Source organism: Phyllobates terribilis, unplaced genomic scaffold (assembly GCF_046119375.1).
Source record: "Phyllobates terribilis strain yellow unplaced genomic scaffold, ASM4611937v1 Scaffold_2__4_contigs__length_985480577, whole genome shotgun sequence".
In the NCBI taxonomy this organism is placed as follows: Eukaryota; Metazoa; Chordata; class Amphibia; order Anura; family Dendrobatidae; genus Phyllobates; species Phyllobates terribilis.
In genome coordinates, this window is record NW_027362762.1 from 421,567,402 (window position 1) to 421,591,586 (window position 24,185).

The following is a 24,185-nucleotide window of genomic DNA, read 5'->3' on the forward strand; positions in this document are numbered from 1 at the left end:
ATGGGGTCACTTGTGCCTAAACAGTGGAGCTCCCCCACAAGTGACCCCATTTTGGAAACTATACCCCTCAAGGATTTTATTAAGGGGTATAGCGAACATTTTGAACCCAGAGATACGACACAGAATTTGATAACATTAGGTCATCATATTGAATAAGTTGTCATTACTCTTGAGCGCAAGTGCTCGCTACTTGAGTTTGCATCGGGTACTCAGGTATGCACCATGTATCACGGGTGCTCAAGTGAAATGCTCGAGTCCCTGCCCGCATGTTTCACGGTTATTAGACACCCCCAAAAAAACATGCGGGGATCGCTCGTGCATGGCAGGCAATCCCCGCGAGGTTTTTTTGGCCGCGAAGCATATGGGGCGGAGACTCGAGCACCCGCGATACTCAGTGCATACCCGAGCACCCGATGCAAACTCAAGTAGCGAGCACTTGCGCTCAACACTAGTCGCCATATCTTCAATATATATATATATATATATATATATATATATATATATATATATATATATATATATATATATATATATATATATATATATATATATATATATATATATATATTTGCATTGGGAAAAAAAAACAACCCCAACCCTAACATTAGCACAACCCCAGCCCTAGCGTTTTATTTTTTACACCGTTCCTCATGCGGTATAAGTGATGAGATTACTTTATTCTTCGGGTCAGTGCGATTACAGAGATACCAGAATCATATCGGGTTTTTATGATTGACAGCTGTCACACACTAAAAGACACATATTTTGTAAAATCTAGTTTTTGCATCGCCATATTTTGGCCGACAGTCATGTGATGGCTTGTTTTTTGCGGGATGAGTTGACGTGGTTATTGGTGCCATTTTCAGGCACGTGACATTTTTTTGATCGATTTCTATTCCTATTTTTGGGAGGCAGAATAAACAAAAACCAACAATTCAGGAATTGTGGTTTTTTTTTTTACATTTTTTTATTCTGCTCCGGGTGTGGTAAAATTGATAAGGCAGCTTTATTCTTTGGGTCAGTTGGTTTACAGCGGTACCACATTTATATAGTTTTTCTGTGTTTTGGCGCTTTTACACAGTAAAAGCTATATTATAGAAAAAATAATTTTTTTGCATCGCTTTATTCTCAGAGCTCTAACTTTTTGATTTTTCGCATGATGGAGCGATCTGGCTGCTTGTTTTTTGCGGGATGAGATGATGTTTTCAGCGGTACCATTTTTATTTATATTCGTTTTTTTGATCGCGTGTTAATCCATTTTTTTTGGGCGGTATGATGATAAAGCATTGTTTTTTGCTTTTGTTTTTTTGTTTGTTTTTTTTACCGTGTTCACTGAAGGGGTTAACTAGTGGAACAGTTTTCTAGGTCAGGTCGTTACGGACGCGGCGATACCAAATATGTGTACTTTTATTTGTTTGTTTTTCATAATAATATTTATTGATGGGTACATTTTATTTTTAGTGGATTCTTTTTTTTTTTATTTTTTATATTTTTACAATTTTTATTTTTTATTTTATTTTTTTCACTTTCAGACACTTTTTTTACTTTGTCCCACTATGGGACTTTCACTTTTTTTATTCTGATCGCCTGCATGGCACAGGAATGCAGCATCATCCCTGTGCCATGCGGGCTGTCAGCGCTGGACAGGGAGAAGATTGTTTGGAGATGCACTGCGCATGTCCAAACAATCTTCCTGCTGTCTGGTGACCCGGATGTTGTCATGACGACATCGGGTCGTCATGGCAACACCCGGGAAGCCGCAGCAGACATCGCTGGAAGCCGGAAGAGGAGGTGAGTATCGGCGATCACCTCCCCTTGCCTCCGCAATGCTGCGATCGACTTCGATCGCAGCATCGCGGGGGTTAATGTGCTGGGAGCGGTGCAGGACCGCTCCCTGCACATAGTATCAGGTGTCAGCTGTGACAATCAGCTGACACCCGGCGGCGATCGCGCCCGCACAGCCTGTGTGCGCGCGCGCGATCGCCATGACGTACTAATACTGGTCAGGCTCTTAAAGCCCAGGGCACTGACGCGTATTAGTACGTCATGGGCTTTAAAGGGGTTAAAGAGGACCAGTCAGAAAGTGGCCAGTGTTTACTCATATTATTCCCGCTGCCCCCGAGTATTATATTTAAAAAAATATAAATAATATATTACATAGTGGCATGTAAAAGTTTGGCCACCCCAGGTCAAAATTACTGTTATTGTGAACAGTTAACCAAGTTGAAGATTAAATTATGTCTAAAAGGGCTAAAATTAAAGATGACACATTTCCTTTGTATTTTAGGTTAAAAAAAATTGTCCTCTTTCACACTTTAAAAATTACAGAAAGGAAAATGGGCCAATGCAATAGTTTGGGCACCCTTGGTGATTTGTGTGCTCAGATAACTTTGACCAATGTTTCAGACCTTAATTAGCCTGTTAGGGTTATAGTTTGTTCACTATCATCATTAGGAAAGGCCAGGTGATACAATTTTCCCAGCATTATAACAACCCAACCTCTTCTAACCTTGTGCCAAAAAACTACAGCCATGGGTTCTTCTAAGTTAGATAAGGTCTGGAAGACCAAGCCAAATTTCAGTGAGAGCTGCTTGTAGGAGTGCTAGAGAGGCAAATCAGAACCCCCTGCTTGACTGCAAAAGACCTTGAGAAAGATTTAGCAGACTCTGGAGTTGTGGTACATTGTTCTACTGTTCAGAGACGCCTGCATCATGGAAGGATCATCAGAAGAAAACCTCTCCGTCTGTCCTCACCATAAAATTCAGCGTGAGAAGTGGGCAAAAGAACATCTAAACAAGCCTGATGCATTTTTGAAACGTCCTGTGGACCGAAGAGGTTTAAAATAGAACTCTTTGGCCACAATGATCAAAAGGTATGTGTGAAGAAAAAAGGGCACAGAATTTCAAGAAAAGAACATCTGGCCAACCATTAAGCATGGGGGTGGATCAATTGTGCTTTTGGGTTTTGTTGTAGTCAATGGCACAGGGAACATTTCATGGGTACAGGGAAGAATGGATTCAATAACATTTCAATAAATTTTTGATGCAAACATAACACCATCTGTGAAAAAAGCTAAAGTTCAAAAAAGGATGGCTTCTACAAATGGATAATGATCCTAAACACACATCAAAATCCACAATAAACTACCTGGATCATGAGCAGAAGAAGCATGTATTAATACATTTACCGCTGTTGACTTCCTAAAGACGTCAGTCTGGATGAACGAGTGTGAGTCGATCTCCAGATTCACATCAAGGAAGTCTGCTTTTTTTTTTTTTGTGTGTGTGTGTGTGTTGTATTTCTATGTTAAGCGAATGTTCTTAGTGTTTTGAATTCAATTTGTCCATGAATATCCCGAGCTGCTGCGCCTTCCCACGACACCGCCACAAAACATTGTCAATATACATGTACCAGCACAGCACATAGTCAGTGGTACCTGCGCCCGCATCACCAAAAACCGATATCTCCCAGGATCCCAAGAGGAGATTGACGTACCAGGGCACGCAGGCCGCACCCATGGCCGTGCCACGTCGCTTCTGCTAAAAAAAGATCTTGAAAAACAAAAAAATTGTGTCAGTATAAAGCGCAGCAGCTCCAGGATCAGCTCACACAAAGGACTGTTCAGGTTGGAGGTCCCAAAGAAGAGGCGCACCACCTCCAGCCCGTCAGAATGATTAATACAGGTATATAGTGTTTCTACGTCAGCTGTTACTAGCAGAGTATTCTCGCCCACAAAGATGCCGTCAACCAAGGTGAGGACATCCGTCGTGTCCTTAACAAAACATGGCAGCGTCTCCACCAGTGGTTTCAAGTAAAAAGCTATGAATCTACAGATTGGTTCACAGAGGCTTTCTAAGCTGGACACAATCGGCCGTCCTGGTTAGTGTTGAGCAAGTATGTTCTGTTAACCCTTTCGCCGAGTACGCTCGGGCCGAGCTCCTAGTATTTATAGCTGCTCGGTGATATGGTTGAATCGCTCCCGTGTGCATGATTTGCGACTGTTTGACATTTTTATTACATGGGAGGAATGTCTATTTCTTACACATTCCTCACATGTTGCCAAACCGTTGCAAATCATGCACACGGGAGCAATTCAAGCATATCACCGAGCAGCTATAAATACTCGGAGCTTGGCCAGAACATATTCGCTCAACACTAGTCCTGGTGGGTCGATGCATCTTTGTGGACTTTGGGTAAAAAAATGGAATCTTGGGGAATCGAACTGGGAGACCATCTAATACCTTCCAGATAAGTATACGGCACTCAATGTGAATGGTGCACGAGAAAAGGTTCCACCCTATAAATATCATCTAATACCTTCTTCATAATTACTCCTTCCTTAAAGGCGTTAATGAGAATAGCCTGGAGTTCGCCCCAGAAAAGCAGGTTGCAGGGTTGTAAGATAGTTTGGTATAAGTGTTTCTATCCCTAAGCTGGCGGAATGCTTCCCGTTCATATTTGACACAAGGCGATACAACAACGTTTCCCCCCACTTGCTAGCCGGCTTGTATACCATGCCTTGATATAACTGCAGCTGTTTAATGACAGTTCGCTGTGAGTGTGTAAGGTTGTCTTGCTGCGTTTGGTTGGTAGCTTTTTGAAATCCTCCAACACCAATTTCGTAAATATTTCAACTTAAGGGCTTAGGGATGGGGATGGGGGGGGGTGTGACAGTGTTGATTTAGGCATGATGTTAGGTGGAAACAAACCTTGTGTTTCAGATATTTGTTCCAATAGGACCTCCAGCGGATGTAAGGCCTCCCTCTTGGTCGGACTCTCAAACATTTGTACTGTTGAGCTATTACTATGCAATTTCTTGAGCATAAGTTTATGTGAAAACAGTTGCAGGTCTTTCTGAGCTGTAAAATAATGGAAGCCATTAGTGGGGGAAAAGGTTAAGCCCTTATCCAGTACTTCGAGTTCGAATTTTGTGAAGACACGAGTAGATAGATTAATTACCTGCAACCCTCCAAGTCTTTCTGGTCCTCTACCCTTCGTAGTTTGTCTTGTCTTGATTCTATTAGATGCATTATGTTACGGATCCGGGTGGTGGAACCTCTGTGCTGCTGTGCAAGGAGGGACCAGAGGGGCGTAACTAGGTATCAACTCAGACCGACCAAGGTCGTACGGCGGCTCAATCGACTCCGTGACCAGGGAAGGACCGAGCAGAGGGACCAGGTGCTACTCTGGGACCAACCTTGTATGAGAACAGGTGACTCCCACGGGTCAGAAGGCAGGGACTGACCGGTACAGCAGATGAGCACGGCAGGCATGCTGACGGGTGATCCGGGTAGACTGACTGGCAGACATGGCAGGTAACAAGCAGGAGCCTCCAGGTAGGCTGGCTGGTAGGCATGGCAGGGAACAGGCAGGTGCCTTTAGGTAAGCGGGCTGGCAGGCACGGCAGGTAACGGGCAGGAGCCTCCAGGTAGGCTCGCTGGTAGGCACGGCAGGTTATGGGCTGGAGCCTCCAGGTAGGCTGGCTGGTAGGCACGGCAGGTAACAGGCAGGTGCTTCTAGGTAAGTGGGCTGGCAGGTAACGGGCAGGTGCTTCCAGGTAAGCAGGCGGGCAGAGCCCATAGAGAGACTGGCGGACTGGACTGTAGGCAGACTATCGGGCTGGAGAGTAGACAAGCTGGCGGACTGGACTTGTAGTCAGGCTGGCGGACTGGACTGGTAGTTGGGCTGGCGGGCTGGACTGTAGTCAGGCTGGCGGACTGAACTTGTAGTCAGGCTGGCGGACTGGACTGGTAGTCAGGCTAGCAGCGGGACCAGAGGGCTGAAGCAGAGTATAACACACAAAGCTACAACCTTGCACGGGCACCTCCATTTTGGAGGAGGTGCCTTTTATACGAGAGGTCCTCCGGCCATTGGCCGGGGACTCCTTAGGATGGCGCGTGCGGCCCCTTTAAGAGGGAGGGAGCGCGCGCCCTAAGTACAGTGCCCGGGAAGCTGCGCGTGCCGGCAGCAACAGAGGCAGGAGCGCCGGAGGACGCCGGGCAGGGAGCGCGGCGGTAAGTGGGACGGCGTCTCTGCCTGTCAAGGGGCAGAGATGCCGATACTACACATTACTTTCCTCATTTTCTACTAAATTAGAGTTTTTTTGGTGGGGTTGTGAATTGTCGTAGGAGGTGGTGGATTTGATTGAAGTTAACCTAGAGCGAGAGGCAGACCCACCCCTAAAGAGAGGGCTTGACCTATCATGGGGTTTCTCCATTAAAACCCTGTTGGCTTTTACATGATTAATATCCCTCTGGATTTTTTTTTGCCTTATTAGTTTGTATATTCTTATCCCATTTCTGGAAATCCGAGCCTATTTTCTCATTTAGTTTTTTTAGGGCAGTCACTGACCTCTCATTTTTGAGGATGGTTTGCAAGTTCTCTATATCCAGCTCCATTTCCATTAAGATTTTATGGTTTCAGTGGCGTACCGCCAATGGCAGCAGGCCACGCGACTGCTATGGGGCCCGTGAGCCGGGAGGGGGGGGCGGTGTCAGTGCCTGCATTGGGCCCCGCCACCCCTCCTGCATTGGGCCCCCACTTCTCTGGCCAGTTAGCGCCCCAGTCCGCATTCAACTGTATCTGCAGATACCGATACAGTTGAAAGCAATGATGGAGGAGGGGGCGCCATGTGACGCTCCCTCTCCCATCATTCCTCATTCCTCCTCTGCATCTGACGCAGCGGCGTGATGATGCGCCACGCTGGGTCAGGCTGTGGAGCTGGCAGCTGCTGAAGTGATGAAAGGAGATGCGCTGCAGAGACTGAAGCAGCGGGGGAATGAGGAGCGGTAAGTATGTATTTTTTTTTAAATCAGTGAGTACTGATAATACTGGGGGCTGAATTTTACCCTATGCAGGTGGGGCTGCAATTACCCTATGGGGGCCACATTTTACCCTATGGTGGGGCCGCATTTCACCCTATGGTGGGGCCGCATTTTACCCTATGGTGAGGCTGCAATTACCGTATGGTGGGGGCTGCATTTTTACCCTATGGTGGGGGCTGCGTTTTTACCCAATGGGGGGCTGCATTATACTGCGTGGAGGACCACGAGGAGTGTATTTTACCGTGTGGAGGGCCGTGGGGAATGTATTTTACTGCATGGAGGACCGTGGGGAGTGTATTATACCGCATGGAGGACCGTGGGGAGTGTATTATACCACGTGGAGGACTGTGGGGAGTGTATTATAACGTGTGGAGGACCGTGAGGAGTGTATTATAACGTGTGGAGGACCATGGGGAGTGTATTATACCGCGTGGAGGACCGTGGGGAGTGTATTATACCGTGTGGAGGCCATGGGGAGTGTATTTTATCGTGTGGAGGACCGTGGGGAGTGTATTATACCGCGTGGAGGACCGTGGGGAGTGTATTATACTGTGTGGAGGACCATGGGGAGTGTATTATACCGTGTTGAGGATCGAGGGGAGTGTATTATACTGCGTGGAGGACCAAGGCGAGTGCATTATTCTGTGTAGAGGACCATGGCAAGTGTATTCTACTGTGTGGAGTGTGAAGGTTTGTATGGGGGCCATCATACTGTATGTAGGCCAATCATACTGCATGGAGGCTGTGTGGGGGTCACAGTTGGGGGATCCTACTGTGTTGGGGTCACCATACATTGCCTTGGGAGTTGAGGTGAGGTACAATAGGGTCATTATACTGCGCATGTGGAAGAATTCACCATGGGGGTATCACTGTGTTGGGGTCACCATACTTTTCCAGGGGAGGTGGGTACAGTAGGGTCATTATACTGTGCATGTGGAAGCCAATGTGGAGGAATTCACCATGGGGGTATCGTACTGTGTTTGGGGGACACTTTTGTTGACATCATATCTTATGGGTCAATGAAAGAGGGATCTGGGACTTCAGCTGGAGGAAAATGTAAATGCTGGAAAGTTGTGAGATATGCTCTTCTGTGACCCCGACAAATACTGTATTTTTCGGACTATGATGCACTTTTTTCCTCCAAAATTTTGGAGGAAAGTGGGAGGTGCGTCTTATAGTCCGAATGTACATATATATATATGGTGTATATATGGTGGCTGTGGGGGAGCAGCACTGGCGGTGGAACAGGCACAGGAGGCAGCTGCCGCCTGCTGCAGCCTACACTGTGCCCCCTACTAAATCATATGAATATTCACTGCTCCCCACGCCCATGGGCGTGTGGAGCACTGAATATTCATTTTCCTTAATAGCCGGCACACTGTACCGCAGCGCGGCTCCTGCTGCAGCTCTGCTGTCTGTGTGCCCGCTATTAAAGCCCATGAATATTCACTACAACCCATGGGAGTGAGTTGTAGAGACTATTCATGGACTTTAATAGCGGGCACGCTGACTGCCGGCTGCTGCAGGAGCCGCATTGCGGTACAGTGTGCGCGCTATTAAAGAATCAATGGTCACTGCTCCTCACGCACACAGTCCAGGGCATGGGGAGCAGTGTCTCTGTCGGCACAGCATCTCACAGTGTGCGGGCACATGGCGTCATCGCCATGCACAGCTCACACTGAGATCAGTGCTGGCTGCAGAGGAGGACACAGAGCTGGAGCTCAGGGAAGAAAGGTGAGTAGAACTAGTGTTTATTTTTTTGTGTGCAGCATGGGATTGGGGGTGCCATGCCAAACATACCAGGAAGAGGGATGAGGGGGACCATGCATACCAGGAAGAAGGATGAGAAGGACCATACACACCAGGAAGAGGGACGAGGGGTGCCATGCATACCAGGAAGAGGGACGAGGGGTGCCATGCATGCCAGGAAGAGGGACGAGGGGTGCCATGCATACCAAGAAGAGGGACGAGGGGTGCCATGCATACCAGGAAGAGGGGGGCCATGCATACTTGGATGAGGGGTGCCATGCATACCAGGATGGGGATGAGGGGTGCCATGCATACCAGGATGGGGATGAGAGGTGCCATGCATACCAGGATGGTGGATTGGGGTGCCATGCATATCAGGATGGGGATGAGGGGTGCCATGCATACCAGGATGGTGATGGGGGCCACGTATAAAAGGAAGGAATGGCCATATATACTAGGATGGAGGATATTAACAGAATTGGGGAACATTACCCCTATACCAGTGTCAGCAGCAGACCCCCTCCCCATAACAGTGCATCATGGGCACATTTTTTGCTGAAATTTTTTTCTTCTATTTTCCTCCTCTAAAACCTAGGTGTGCCTTATAGTCCGAAAAATATGGTATTTACTTTTTTTGGGGAGGGGGGGGCAATTAGAACTTCTGCTATGGGGCCCCATGATTCCTATATATACCCTGTATGGTGCCTATCTTTTAACAATTCAATGAAGCCCCTGGAGCAGCTGTTGGACAGTTCCTCCCATTTAGTTTTAAAGATGTCACCGTCTATAGGGAATGAAGGGAAAACTTGCACACGCAAACCTCTTGGAATTAGCCCTCTTTGTAAATATTTCTCTAAAAATGCATGGTTCCACTAGATTCATGTTCTTTTCCTTAGCAGATCAAAAAATTGAGTGGTAGTCTCCTGTACTTTCATACTTTTACCCTCCGTGCATATATCATTGTTGTCCCTAAACACATCATTAAGCTGTGACAGCCATGCACCGTTATGAGCTCTAAAATCCATTGTAAGTCTCTGGGAATTACTGTGAAAAACACAAACAAGAAATAATAACCAACAACCCAGGACCATGTTTATGGGGGGTTCATTGCAGGGCCGGCGTCAGCACCCGGGCAAGTGCCGGGACCCTGCAATGTCGTCGTCTCATCGTCGGGCACCCCGGCGCGCTATGGGACCCGTGAGCGGTGCGATGCCGGTGTCAGCGCCTGCTCCCCCCACTTGCTCAGGGCCCCGGACAATACTTACCTCTCCTCGTGCCTCCGCAGCAGCTCCAGTGTCTTCCGCGGCTGCTGCACTGTGACATCTCAGGTCAGAGGGCGCGGTGACGTCTCTACACCGCGCTCTCTCCTGAGCCGTCACAGGCAGTGCAGAGCGGGATGACACCGACGTGGGTGAGGAGTCCGGAGCAGCGGCAGCAGGTGAGAAGTGAGGTGGGTATTTGATTTTTTTTTCTATGTATGGAGGCATGGGGCATTATATGGTGGGGGGGAGCAAGTGACATCCTGCATGGGGCATTATTTGGTGGGGGGGGCAAGTGACATCCTGCATGGGGCATTATATGGGGGGGGACAAGTGACATCCTGCATGGGGCATTATATGGGGGAGGGACAAGTGACATCCTGCATGGGGAATTATATGGGGGGAGAGGTGACATCCTACATGGGGCATTATATGGGGGGGAGAGGTGACATCCTGCATGGGGCATTATATGGGGGGTGACGTGACATCCTGCATGGGGCATTATATGGGGGGGAGAGGTGACATCCTGCATAGGGCATTATATGGGGGGAGAGGTGACATCCTGCATGGGGCATTATATGGGGGGGACATCCTGCATGGGGCATTATATGGGGGGGTGACACCCTGCATGGGGCATTATATGGGGGGATGATATTCTGCATGGGGCATTATATGGGGGGAGAGGTGACATCCTCCGTGGGGCATTATATGGGGGGAGAGGTGACATCCTCCGTGGGGCATTATATGGGGGGGGGGGAGAGACATCCTGCATGGGGCATTATGTGGGGCCAGTATTCTGTATGGAGCGTTATAAGGGGGCCAGTATCCTCTATGGAGCATTATATGGGGGCCAGTATCCTGTATGGAGCGTTATATGGGAACCAGTATCCTGTATGGAGCGTTATATGGGGCCAGGTTGGCTGGCACATTATCCCATTCATTGTTATAAGTTGATAATAATTATTTGTCTTAGTGTCCGCTGCAAGTGTTGGGGAGCCACCTGTTTCCAGGGTCGTTCCCGCGCACTTGCGGTCTGGGCTTGACTGCCGCACTGCGACTGGATGACGTGAGGGGGCGCATATGCCGCTAGTAGCAGCGCTATTAGTCAGGCACCAGTCACATGGTGTCCCATGTGATTGATTACCACAGATACAAAAGGTCCTATTGGACCCAATGTCACACAACTTCCCTTGAAAAAGCAAGGAATTATCCACACGAAACGCGCGTCGGGGAGCATCCAAACCCTTTCATCTAGCAGCCTGATGTCAATTCTGGGGTAAGAGGTGCTAAATATATTCATTTATGTACTTTTGTACTATTTTACGGGGAAACATGGTACATGATTAAGATGCTTAGTAAATCACTGACATTTATTGTCTACCGTTTGACCATCTAATAAGGTTACCAGTTTCACCCCCTTAGCTCTATCTGCTCCATAGTATTTGCCACCTAACTGTACATACAGGAACTTATTTATGATGAATTGATTCATGGTTGGCTAACTATTCTGTTGGTCCTACTCACATATTATAATTGTGCGTTAAACGTTCTTTCTATTAATTGTTATCTGTTGTTTCTAATAATAAAGACTCTTTCAATATTTATACTGCAATACTCCGCTTCTATTTTATACTGTAATCTTGGATTGGTCTTTTGGCTGTGGTTCATTTTGCAATTTTTTGGTGCAATGAACCCCCAATAAACATGGTCCTGGGTTGTTGGTTATTAATACATTGTGAGCTTACCCTATGTTGACAATCAGTTTTTTGAGGCATACGAAAACCATGAGTTTTTCAGGCGGAGACTGTCAGCAGTCCTTTTTTGAATAGTTTTTCATTTCCTGAGGAGGTTTTGGGAGTTTTTTTTCCTGAAGTGATCATTGCAGCTTTTTGATCTGACATTGCCTAGTTTGGAGGTTTCCTTCAGGATCAGTATCAAAGAGGAAATGTGAACTTTTTTTTTTTTTTTTTTCACCAGGCGTTTTTCACAATCTTTTCAGGGTGAAAGAAAAATCTCAAAAAATCTGCCTATAAACAGCGAAGTGGATTTCCCATATAAATAAATGTTTTCCAGGCGTTTTTGAGGATTTCAGGGAGGATCAGCTAAAAAAAAACCTGTGTACATCATACTTACATTTTCAAGAGTGTATTTTGGGCAACTGGAGACAAAGTTTTTCAGGAGAAGTACATATAAGACCACGCATCCATGTTTTTTGAGCCGAACATGACATCCTCATAGGCATATACACTGCTCAAAAAAATAAAGGGAACACTCAAATAACACATCCTAGATCTGAATGAATGAAATATTCTCATTGAATACTTTGTTCTGTACAAAGTTGAATGTGCTGACAACAAAATTTATTAACCAATGGAGGCCTGGATTTGGAGTCACCCCCAAAATAAAAGTGGAAAAACGCACTACGGGCTGATCCAACTTTGATGTAATATCCTTAAAACAAGTCAAAATGAGGCTCAGTATTGTGTGTGGCCTCCCCGTGCCTGTATGACCTCCCTACGACGCCTGGGCATGCTCCTGATGAGGTTGCGGATGGTCTCCTGTGGGATCTCCTCCCAGACCTGGACTAAAGCATCCGCCAACTCCTGGACAGTCTGTGGTGCAACATGACGTTGGTGGATGGAGCGAGATATGATGTCCCAGATGTGCTCAATCGGATTCAGGTCTGGGGAATGGGCGGGCCAGTCCATGGCTTCAATGCCTTCATCTTGCAGGAACTGCTGACACACTCCAGCCACATGAGGTCTGGCATTGTCTTTCATTAGGAAGAACCCAGGGCCAACCGCACCAGCATATGGTCTCACAAGGGGTCGGAGGATCTCATCTCTGGACCTAATGGCTGTCAGGCTACCTCTGGTGAGCACATGGAGGGCTGTGAGGCCCTCCAAAGAAATTCCAACCCACACCATTACTAACCCACTGCCAAACCGGTCATGCTGAAGGATGTTGCAGGCAGAAGATCGCTCTCCACGGCGTCTCCAGACTGTCACGTCTGTCACATGGGCTCAGTGTGAATCTGCTTTCATCTGTGAAGAGCACAGGGCGCCAGTGGCGACTTTGCCGATCCTGGTTTTCTGTGGCAAATGCCAAGCGTCCTGCACGGTGTTGGGCTGTGAGCACAACCCCCATCTGTGGACGTCGGGCCCTCATACCACCCTCATGGAGTCGGTTTCTAACCGTTTGTGCAGACACATGCACATTTGTGGCCTGCTGGAGGTCATTTTGCAGGGCTCTGGCAGTGCTCCTCCTGTTCCTCCTTGCACAAAGGAGGAGGTAACAGTCCTGCTGCTGGGTTGTTGCCTTCCTATGGCTCCCTCCACATCTCCTGGTATCTGCTCCATGCTCTGGACACTGTGCTGACGGACACAGCTACCCTTCTTGCCACAGCTCGCACTGATGTGTCATCCTGGATGAACTGCACTACCTGAGCAACTTCTGTGGGTTGTACTGTAGACACCGCCTCATGCTACTGTACCTCTATGGGTGAGAGCAATGGCAAAATGAAAAAGTGACCAAAACAACAGTCAGAAAGGAATAGAAAAGAGAAATGGTCTGTGGTCACCACCTGCAGAACCACTCCTTTATAGGAGGTATCTTGCTAATTGCCTATCATTTCTTCCAGTTGTCTGTTCCATTTGCACAACAGCATGTGAAATTGATTCACAATCGGTTGCTTTGTAACTGGACAGGTAGATTTCACAGAAGTGTTATTGACTTTGAGTTACATTGTGTTGTTTAAGTGTTCCCTTTATTTTTTTGAGCAGTATATAATTCCGTGTTCACAAGTATCATCAACGTTGTCTTTTTTTTCTGCTGCTTATTATCTGCAAGTGTCCGCACCAAACTAAAATCTTTTCTGGTTATTGCATATTTGTTTTGTCTTTTTGATGTGTTTTCCCCATTATTTGATGCATTTTTTCTGGTTATTGCATATTTGTTGTTTTTTTTTATGTGTTTTCCCCATTGACGCATTTTTTATGGAGATTTGAAGCAGCGTCTTTAATATTTTTTTTCATAGTACAAAAAAAGCTTTGATTCTGCACCTAAAAATGCAAGTATAGAGGAAAAAAGCGCACCAAAAATGGTGGTTCAACAGCATCTTTAGATGTACAGTAGGAATGATTTTTCATGAAATCGCATCCAGTTTGCTTGAAAAGTTAAACGCAGGAAAGGAAAAACCACAGCATTTACGCTACGTGAGAGCCTTAGGCCATATGCACATGTTCAGTATTTGGTCAGTATTTTACCTCAGTATTTGTAAGCCAAAACCAGGAGTGGGTGATAAATACAGAAGTGGTGACGTGTTTCTATTATACTTTTCCACTACTCCTGGGTTGGCTTGCAGATACTGAGGTAATATACTGGATGTGTGCACGTGGTCTTAGGCTGAAGCCTGTGTGAATCCGGCCTTATATCTAAACATGGTGTATCCGTGTAACAAAACTGTGACAAATTGTGGTAAAACTCTCTGCAGTTTATTTTACAGCTTCTACAGAGTCCTGCTTAATTATTGCATTTGTGCATTTTTTGTGACTAGTTTTAGGTGTTCTTTGGCGGTAATTTTCATCCAGCACCTTTTGTGGTGTAGTTTACGTGTCCACCATTGTTAAAAGGTATACTAGCTGCTTTCACCCAATTCAAAATTTGCAGCTTTCCAAAAAGTCACACTATTTGTTACAAATATAATCCAGTCAGCCCTGTTCCTTGTTTTATGTAAGCCCCATGTTTTGCTGCAACTTTTTGCACCAAAATGTTAATATATATATATATTCTTTTTTTTACTTTGTGAAACTTCATGAAGTACATGCGCCATTTTAAAGATGTGACTTAATGAAGTATCAATTTTTTTTCTTGGCACAGTCATTTGAGCTGCCTAGATTCAGGGGGGGGGGGGGTTGTTTGTTAGAGAACACATAGAAATGGAGCCAGGTGTAACACTCCCTCCCAGTCAGAGAGGCGGCCATGAGGGGCCGTGAGCTCAGCCTGGATGCTCCTCCCTATCTATGAACAGTAGGGTCTCGTTTCATAACTGCTGACAGTGACGTCACTGCCTACTTCTGGTGTAGAAGCAGCAGCTTGTTCTCGCGTTATTTCATTTGCCGCTTGCAGAAAATCTCGCGAGAATGCGACGTCATGATTGGGTATAAATATCTCTCTCACGCCATGCTCTTTCTCATTTTTCGGCTCGTCTGGGTCAGGTAATGTTTCGTGGTATAGTGTCTTGGGGCCTGTACACTGTGAGCGCCACTGTCTGCCTTGTACACGAGTGTCGTAATGTGGTTGCTGCAGCCTGGCTTTATATGAGGCACAGTCTCACATGACGTGTCTCTAGTGTACAGCGAGGCAATATGGACGGGCAGGTTTTGCTTCCATCATGCAGTATGATTTGCAGTGATGACAATGAGACCTGGTACATGTCCTACCACTGGGGGCGCTGTGAGTGGCAGGCTGTACAGAATATGGCTGATCATGTGTCTGAAATGGTTGTACAGCCTGAGTGTGGTGGCTATTACATCCCCTGTTCTCTCCCTCAGGTGTCCATGCCCAGTATGTGTGCTGCCTGTGATCTATGCTATCCTGTGGATCACGTCCCTTGATCTGGTAAGTCCATGTACCTCCAGTCACTACCTAATGATGACCTGCTTACCTATTAAACCTTTCATTATATGTATCTGTAGCATCACCAGTCCACTTTTACTTTTGTAATGAAATTGTCCTATTAGGATGTACTAAAAGGAATGAACAGAATGCACACAGCTTATTGGTCCAAAAGTATGGAGTTAATAGGTTTCTTGTGCATCTTAGACATGGAATGAACATGGCATATATGTAACTACTGGGAAATTAACACATTCCATATAAACAGGTGAAGACTATATTTCTTGTTCGGTGGGGAATGAACATGAAATATATGTAAATAGAAAGGGAAATTAACACAATCTTCATATTCATGCCCCATATAACTAGCATTGGGAATATAATCTACACCTGTTTGTATGGAACATGTGTTTATTCCCCTGTGATCTACATATATGCCATGTTCATGCCCCACCTAGCAAGCACTGGGAATATAAAATATACCTGTTTATATGGGATATGTGCTCATTCCCCTATTATGTACATATGTTCCATGTTCATTCAATGTCTCAGATGCCCAAGAAACCTTTATAACTTTCCATATTTTTGGACCAATAAGTAATGTTCGTTTTTTAGACTTATTCCTGTTCATTCTTCTATAGTATGTCCTTGCGGTGTCCGATCACTTTTCTATAAAGGGTATTTCTCTACTAGTACAATTGCACCTTGAAGCTGTCTGGGCAAAACAATTTTGCTTGTGGCTAGAAATGTTAAAATACAAGCTAAGCTATAATCTCTTCCCATCAATTGTTGGCTCTGACACTCCATGGTCTGCATTTGCACTGTCAGGAAGTTGTCCATTTTTGAATGATTCCCACTTCGGGCTGGTGCAAATGCACACCATGGGGCCTCTGCTAGATCCCAGTAAGTGCATATAGCTTCATTTGTTTCACATTCAAAGCCACCATGAAAATCTTTTTTTTCTGCCATGTCTTTAAATGAGTGTCCTATGTAAAAACTGCTATACCCACCAACCTGGCCAGTGTTAGGGTCACTAGAATGCACTATCAAGTGAGTGCTGTAACATTTGCATTTCTCTCATCCTAAACTGTGTATATAATGGAAGTTAGTGCAGCTCTGCTCGCGTGACAAGGCAGTGTGATGTGAGTGCCAGCAGACATGGCACTGATATCTTGGAAAAGTGCCAGTCTGATAGTTGAGCAATGTCATACGTTTTACATAATTCACTATCCCATTCAGATGGGCAACCCCTTAAATGCTTTTCAGGTGTTCCCAGGCACTTTGCCTCCATTCTGGACACCGCTCTTCTTATCCCTTAGCTTCAGTCTGTCCCAGAAAGAGCTGATGGTGAGGAAGCAATCACCAGCAGGAGGCAGGGACACAAGCTGAAACAGCATCACATAGTAATATATATCTATATAATACATTTGACAACAGGTCTGTCACTTAAGATGCAGAGCAAATAAACTCATAGTCCACACAGCCTGCAATGCCATGGGTATAATCTGTAAGAGTCTGATGTTCTCCTAATGCAGCATGTTGGATGTCCCGCATGTTACAAATTCTTAAAAGGGTGCACAGGATTTATACATTATTTCTTATGGTGCATGCTGTGATATTTTTGTAATAAACTACTGAAATGTTTAACAGCACTTCCTATTTTTTGTTTGACTATTTTTTTTTTTTTTGGTACAAACATGACAGAAGTGCAAAGAGCAAAACCTTCTCTTGCAACCCACAACTACTTAACTTGTAGCAGTTGTGTTACTTATGGGAAGGGACATCGATTTTTTGGCATGGCCTCTAAGGTTCAGACACAAAGATATTGAATTGTTTTTTTAGTATTGGAATATGTTCACATGACTTTTCAGGCATTTCACCTGGGGAAAAAAAGACAGCAAAATGTTGCAAAAGAGACACATTTCACAGGAATGTAAAAACAACATTGCTGTGCATATGTTCAGTCATTTGTCACTACTTTTAACTGTTGCAGGGTTTTTCATGGTTAGAGGTAGTCCAGTCTGAAGTCACTTTGTAGACTTGTGGATTCTTCGGTCCTGGGATTGCAAAAAAAAAGTGCTATGCCTACACCTGACTGCATTCTGACTAGATGGGCATAGCTGGGAATAAGTCTAGACAGAATGCAGCTGGAAGCATGCAAATTATCTACTTGCAATCACATTACTGCCTGCAATGTGAGGATTCACTAGTCTGCAGTCATATAGTGACTGCAGACTTGTAGCCTAAGGCTGAACAACCCCTCTGTGTGGTTTGTAAGGGGGGATCTATTGGCATCCTTTTTGAATTTCTTTTCTTTCATAGGTGCAGTTGTCAAAAGAATGATGGAGGTAATGGACTTCATATTACTACTTTAGATGTGATGGGTGGTCCTAAGTGTTGTCCACACTTGAAATTTGTATTCTTTTGAGCACCCAGTGTCACTTGTCTATTGTGTGCACTGTCCAGGTCACCGATGGGGCTGCTGGCTGTGGTGGTGACAAATTTCTCTGCTTGACAACACCTTTAAGATGGCTTTGAAGGAGCTGTTGGCATAGTGACTGTTCAAAGCAAGTACAGGTGCTCAGTGTATCATGGTGTGACCATTTAAGTACACCTTCCCACCTACTTGTCTTCATCCGTCAGTGCCCTTCTGTCAGGCTGGAGATGTCAGTCAATTAAATGGGGGTTGGAGCTTAAGAAAAGACAAGCAAGTGGGGAGGTGTAGTTAAATGAATGGCCCCACCACGAAGCACTGAGTGCCTGCACTTGGTTTGAACAGTCATTCTGTGCTGATGGCCCCTTTAATGCCAAGTTTTACTCCTTTGCTGCTTGTCTGACTGATCTGATGATTAACAATGTTCAACTGCTCTGATGTGGAGTGACTGACATAAGATATTCTGAACAGTTTTCTTATGGAGAAGAGTAAGCCATTTTTTATATTACTAAGTCTAACGTAATTCTTGTTTTGTTAGGTACCATGTGACCAAGATGGACACTAAGGTAAAATGCAATGAATATAGACTGGGAACAGTCTTATTTAGAAGATTGACTTGTCAAAACGATGGGTGGTGTAGCCTGATTTGACAACTGTAGGAGTGCTTCTGCTGGCTTTCATTAAAGGCTTGCTGTATCAGAACATGGCAGCATCATAATGTACCTTGCTACTCATTAAAATATAGCTTGACTAAATGTCAACTATGGGTTATAGAAGTGATGCCTTTTGGGGAGGAAGTGGTTCTGTGTATTGTGGTGAGATTGAGAGGACTGCCTCAATCTAATCCCAATGTACTTTTCATAACCATGTACTCAAGTGAGTTGAGGTCTATCCCAATTGGGTTTTGCTGTATTCTCATATTGTTGGAAACGCCTCATAGATAAAGGTTGCAGTTAGCTTTGCCTGCTAAGATATTAGTAGGTTATTAACTGCATAACACTAGATTTGTCTTGTACATTTGTGGTGGGGGTCTTTGTCACGTTGCTAATACCTGCTTTGTCTTCTAGATGACTGCCTTTGGAGCTGATCTGTAGCTGCGGCAGTATGTGGGAGCTGAAACTGGCAAAGCCTCTGTTGGTAAGTATTGTCGCAATACCTTGCAAACTTGTAACTATACAATAGGAATAAATGGTTACTGACCTTCAGTTCCAGTGATGATTTTTCAGTTCAACTGCTGTGTGACCAAAGTGTGAACAAAGCATGTAAATCTGACTAGGACTGACCGTACTGGTCATTAAATGTGTGGTGGGTACAACTCATCCCAGTGTCACTCGGTTAATAACATTCATTATTTTCTTTACAGTTGTTGGGACTGCTGTGCCGAAGGGCTGGGCTTGAGGTGAGTGTTGGTCAGTTCCCTCATGCACTGTATGGTATCTGCACCCAATGGCTCTCACTGTTGTGGTGTTCAATAACCAGTGCTATAGTAAATCAGCAAGTGGCATCATTGGTTTTCAGGCCTCTTGTTTGTAAACCTGGTTTTATGCTGAGACAACATTTCATTGTAAAATGTCATCTTCCAGAACTAACCTGTTGCTTTCCTTGCAGATATCTGGCAGTGTTTCCTTGTATCGGGTAAACATTACAAGTTACTGCTTAATGTTGTGATTACCTAATTTATGGCTAAGCCTCCTATGATATTGCTGGGTCAGGATTTGGCCAGCTCTATAAAGTGGCTAAAAACTCTGGTCATTACCAAAGCGGCTGTAACTGATTTGTAGTCTGCTGTGGACATGACCATAAAGTAACACTTCAGAAGACTTACATGGGTGCTGGTTACAACACCGTCCCCTCTGAAGGATAATGCTGCTAACCTTTTGAGGCTTTTTCTATGGTAAATGACCTACACTAATCCTAAATTTTCTATCATTACAGGCTAAATGTAAATCTATTGAAGGTAAGAATAAAGGAGGACTCTGCCCTAGTGGTCACTTCAAAGAGGGCTTTTCTGGCAGGAAACCAACTGTCCTTACGCTGTGACCAATATCATAATCCTCTTAGGGATACTGTGGGCACTACATGTGTGCGCTGTGGTCTTTTATAGAGGAGATAATCTGTGGTTTACAGCCTCAAGTCATTAGTTATCAATGTGGCAATTGTGTAGATTTAATGGCATACTAAGTGACTGCTGACTGAGGCAATCTACTTGTGGTGCCATACATGGATTTGCCTTGCTGAATGGCATTTGTCGGTGGCAGAATCTGCTGTGGAAACATCTGACTGACGAGAGAATCCACTTCAAATAAGACCAATAAAATGGCCTTGTGTGTATTAAGGTCTTTCTAACATGGCAATCTTCTATATTCTGCTGTTGAGCCACTATACTGAGTTGCTATCTGGAGAAATTTTAACTTTATTCCTCCTGGTAGCTGCCAGCTTTCACTTTCCATGTGTTCCTGGATGGGCAGCTTCAGTCACAGTACTGAGCTGCAGCTGGAAGCGCAGCCTGTCACTTAATAAAGATGCCAGGGCATGCAACTGCTTTGACTCAGTACTGTGTGCAGTGACTAAACTTGTAACGTGCGCACCTGACTGATGGCTAGTGACTCCTGGGCAGAGTAAAGCTTAATTTTCTCCTGGTACCCAGTAACTATGAACTACACTTTTAGTAAGGTCTACAGTATTGTTCAGCCACCTATTATCCTCAAACTATTAGCAGTTGGGGACACAATGGGCTGCCTTCTTAAACAGTCAGCTACTGGTGATTATCTGCTGTTAAAGGCAGATGATTGAAAAGCACAGCCATATGCCAGGAAAGGTGAGGAACTCTACTGAGCCTGCATCAAAGACAGGGATCCAACATATGACATACTGGTACATATCTGCAAGGAGTATCCTGCAACTTTAATAATAACCTATCAATAAGCTAAAGGAAAAAATACTGACAGCTGGAACAATGGCTATGCAGAAGCCTCACTCAATCTTATTATAATTTTGGGAATAACCCTTTACACTGAGTGTTTAATGTATGTGACAAATTGTGAAAATGATCAAACTCATCATATTGTGAAATGGAAGGACTAACCAACACTTTTTTTTTTTTTTTTTTTTTTTTTTTTGTCTAGTGTGAAGGTGGCCGGCCTAGGATTACTTGCTACATGCAGCCTTTGTATTAATAAATAATACTTTTTATCAACACTTTATTTTCTTTCTTCTGGAGCACTGCATTGGTTGGTCTACAGCTACAGTTATTACCATATTGTGTTGTTTAAATGTTCAATGCAAAAGAAACTTGCAGCAGCTAAAGTGAAAGTAGTCAGTGGGTACAACTTTCCAGAAAGATGCTGCTACAGCACTTGATATGGGTTATGTCTTGTCTGAGAACTGCTACTTTCCCCCATTAAAATGTGTGGACTACTGGTCAAGGCTGTGTGGTTTTGGAGGTGAAACCCTGCAAAGTCAAATAATTATTAGACAATTAAAAAACCCTACTGGCAACTATCTGCTACGTTTTTTCAGCCTGATGCAAATGCCATGTCTGACACTAATATTTATAAATAGAATTAAAATATGTAACCCTCAATATGCCACTGTTTAAAATGGCCTGAATGCTCTTAAATTCAGTAGAAAACCTCTTAAAGGGAATCTGTCATCAGGTTTTTACTATGTAAACTGAAGACCACAGGAGATAGAGGCTGAGACCCAAAGTTGAAGGATGTCATTTATTACCCTGTCTGGACTTTACTTATAGTGAAGGTTTATCACCTTGTGATTAGCATCGACTGGAACACAGCCCCTCCACCTGTGATAAGCATCTCCCTATTAGGGTGTTTTCACACTGTTTCCAGTACATGTGGTGACAGTTTCCACACATACTGGAGACAGACCCAGGCAGACCATTCAAATCTATGGGTCTGCACACATGTTGGTGTTTCCACGGACCATGTGCTCTACACACTGACATGTCTGTTTTTTTTTTTTGCGGATGCACGGTCCACAAAAGTGTCTCACGCTGAACACGCATGGATGACATCTGTGTGGCATCAGTGTTACACTTGCCAGCACCTGTGAATTCGTGTACAGTTCGTGCTGTTCCCAAGCACCAGATGCTGCCCTCATCATGGTTCCCTGCCGGTGCTGCGGTCAGCACCAGCAAAGACAATGATGTGCTCATTCTCCCCAGGTCCTCTGTCAGAGGATTACAGTGGGGGATACTTAGGACAGGTGAGTAAAAGGATTTTATTCTTAGTTTTGCACAGGGACACTGTGGGAGAAGACTACTACCTGCATCATTGTCCCTGCTGGTGCTGATTGCAGTGCCAGCAGGAATGATGAGGGCAGCACCCGGCGCTTGGGAACAGCGCTATAGTTATAATTGATATGCTGCGGCTAGTAAACCTGTGTTGCAGGTGAGTTTATGCAGCGTTAAATAGTAGCACAGTGGGCATGGGATTTCTATAAATCCATCTACTGTACTTCTAATGTAGAATGCAGCTCATCGGGGCAATGTCCAAAACTCTATTCCTGATCGTGGGCTAATAGCCATTGTATGTAGTTGGTCTGGGGTTGGCGAGGGCAACTTTCTCGGCTCTGCTGCATTCTAAGTATGTCACAACAGCTGCACACAGTAAACAAAGTGATACAGGGTCTTTTTTCCTTCATTATCTGTTCAGGTGAGGCACCAAAAACCTGCTGACCGATTCCCTTAGACATTATGGAGTTAACCGACTGACACTGCCATGAGCTGGTGTAAGTTCCTGCTCCTTGCTGAGCAGTGACAGTTAAGTGCTGACAGCTGAGTGGCAGGGGAAGGGTGTGGGGACCACCGGCATGGGTCTGACTGACCGATCTCCGCATGAGTGAGCAGGAGCTGCTGTAATATCAGCACCTCCTGCCTGATCAGTGATGGAGGTCAGTGCTGCATTCAGGAGGCAGGCAGAGGGCTGGGATCCCATCTGCCTTCAGATCGGTTGTGGTGCCCGATCCTTGCCATGCAATGCATTATACCTGTGAACAGAGCGAAAAAAAGTGAAAGTCCCATAAAGGGACTAGGTAAAAAAGTTAACAATGGTAAAAAAAAATTACATAATATTCACCAATAAATACACTTATGTAAAAAAAAAACGATAAGTACACATTTGGTATCCGCCGCGTCCGGAACGACCCGACCTATAAGGGTCACACTAATTAACCCCCTTCAGTGAACATTAAACACCACCCCCAACCAAAAAAACAAGGCAAACAATTCTTTATCCTGATACTGCTGGAAAAAAGTTGAATAAAACGCGATTAAAAATACAAATATAAATTGAAACTGGTATCGCTGAAAACGTCATCGTGTCCCGCAAAAAAAAACAAGCCATCATACAGCCCCATCAGCGGAAAAATGAAAGTTATAGCTCTCAGAATAAAGCGATGAAAAAAAAATAAAAATTATTCTAAGAATGTGTTTGTGTAAAAGCGCCAACACAACTCTATAAATGTGATACTGCTGTAATTGCACCGACCTGAAGAATAATGCTGCCTTATCAATGTTACCACATGCGGAACAGCATTAAAAAAAATAATTCCTGAATTGCTGGTTTTTGTTCATGCTCCCTCCCCAAAAATTGGAATAGAAAGCGATCAAAAAATGTCGTGTGCTCAAAAATGGTACATATAAAAATGTCAACTTGTCCCGTATAAAAACAAGCCCTTACCTGACTGTCCCGAAGGAAGATTCCCTATAATGATGCAGATGGAGGCACTGTGGACTACTTCTGACCTGTGATCCGGCGGTGTCTGTCTTTAGGCGTGCATTAAAGCGCAGTCGGCCGTAGTTTTGTGCACCTCTGTAAAGGACAACGCTGAAGACAGGCCAGACGGAGCCCAGAGTAACTCTGCTACCTCATTATAGTGAATGGATCCCCTGGGGGGTGTCACTTCAATCACGTCACTCAGATTTAGATGGAAACCCCAAAGCAATTGCTCAGCGGATTGCCGGATAAATGTGATCTCAAACGTTATGTAAAATCTTCCCAATAAAAGCTTCAAATCAGTCCACAAAAAAAAAAAAAACCCACTCAGGTCCATCATCTGTCAATGGAAATATAGGGGGCTTCAACATTACTGGTAGCACAAAGGCTCTGGAAAAGTGAAATGGCTCCTCGTCCCAAAAAGAAATTCACCAAATTTTGTGCTCAGAAATTCTAATCCCCCCCCCAACCCCTCTCCCGAGCTCCAGTGTGTGCCTAAACCACATTTAGCATCCACATGTTTGGCAGGGGTATGATTTCCAAAATGGGATCACTTGAGGGGGGATTC

The 24,185-nt window shown here is 44.9% G+C and overlaps 1 long non-coding RNA gene and 4 other non-coding genes across 6 annotated transcripts; all 5 read left to right on the top strand.

Annotated features, from left to right (window-relative positions):
* The first annotated feature begins 14,980 nt into the window (after positions 1-14,980).
* On the top strand, positions 14,981-21,080 carry LOC141213113 (uncharacterized). Of its 2 annotated transcripts, XR_012282700.1 has the most exons (9): positions 14,981-15,048; positions 15,385-15,451; positions 17,771-17,796; positions 18,421-18,448; positions 18,950-19,019; positions 19,246-19,281; positions 19,491-19,517; positions 19,818-19,839; positions 21,008-21,080. It is a non-coding gene; the product is annotated as an uncharacterized lncRNA (long non-coding RNA). The 2 variants fall into 2 exon arrangements; XR_012282694.1 differs by having other exon boundaries at positions 19,491-19,839.
* LOC141256939 (small nucleolar RNA SNORA1) lies at positions 15,138-15,268 on the top strand. Its single transcript, XR_012317878.1, has one exon. It is a non-coding gene; the product is annotated as a small nucleolar RNA SNORA1 (small nucleolar RNA).
* Positions 17,097-17,233, top strand: LOC141256951 (small nucleolar RNA SNORA40). Its single transcript, XR_012317890.1, has one exon. It is a non-coding gene; the product is annotated as a small nucleolar RNA SNORA40 (small nucleolar RNA).
* Positions 18,763-18,884, top strand: LOC141256943 (small nucleolar RNA SNORA18). The gene has a single exon (XR_012317882.1). It is a non-coding gene; the product is annotated as a small nucleolar RNA SNORA18 (small nucleolar RNA).
* Positions 19,305-19,439, top strand: LOC141256935 (small nucleolar RNA SNORA8). Its single transcript, XR_012317874.1, has one exon. It is a non-coding gene; the product is annotated as a small nucleolar RNA SNORA8 (small nucleolar RNA).
* Positions 21,081-24,185: the final 3,105 nt, after the last annotated feature.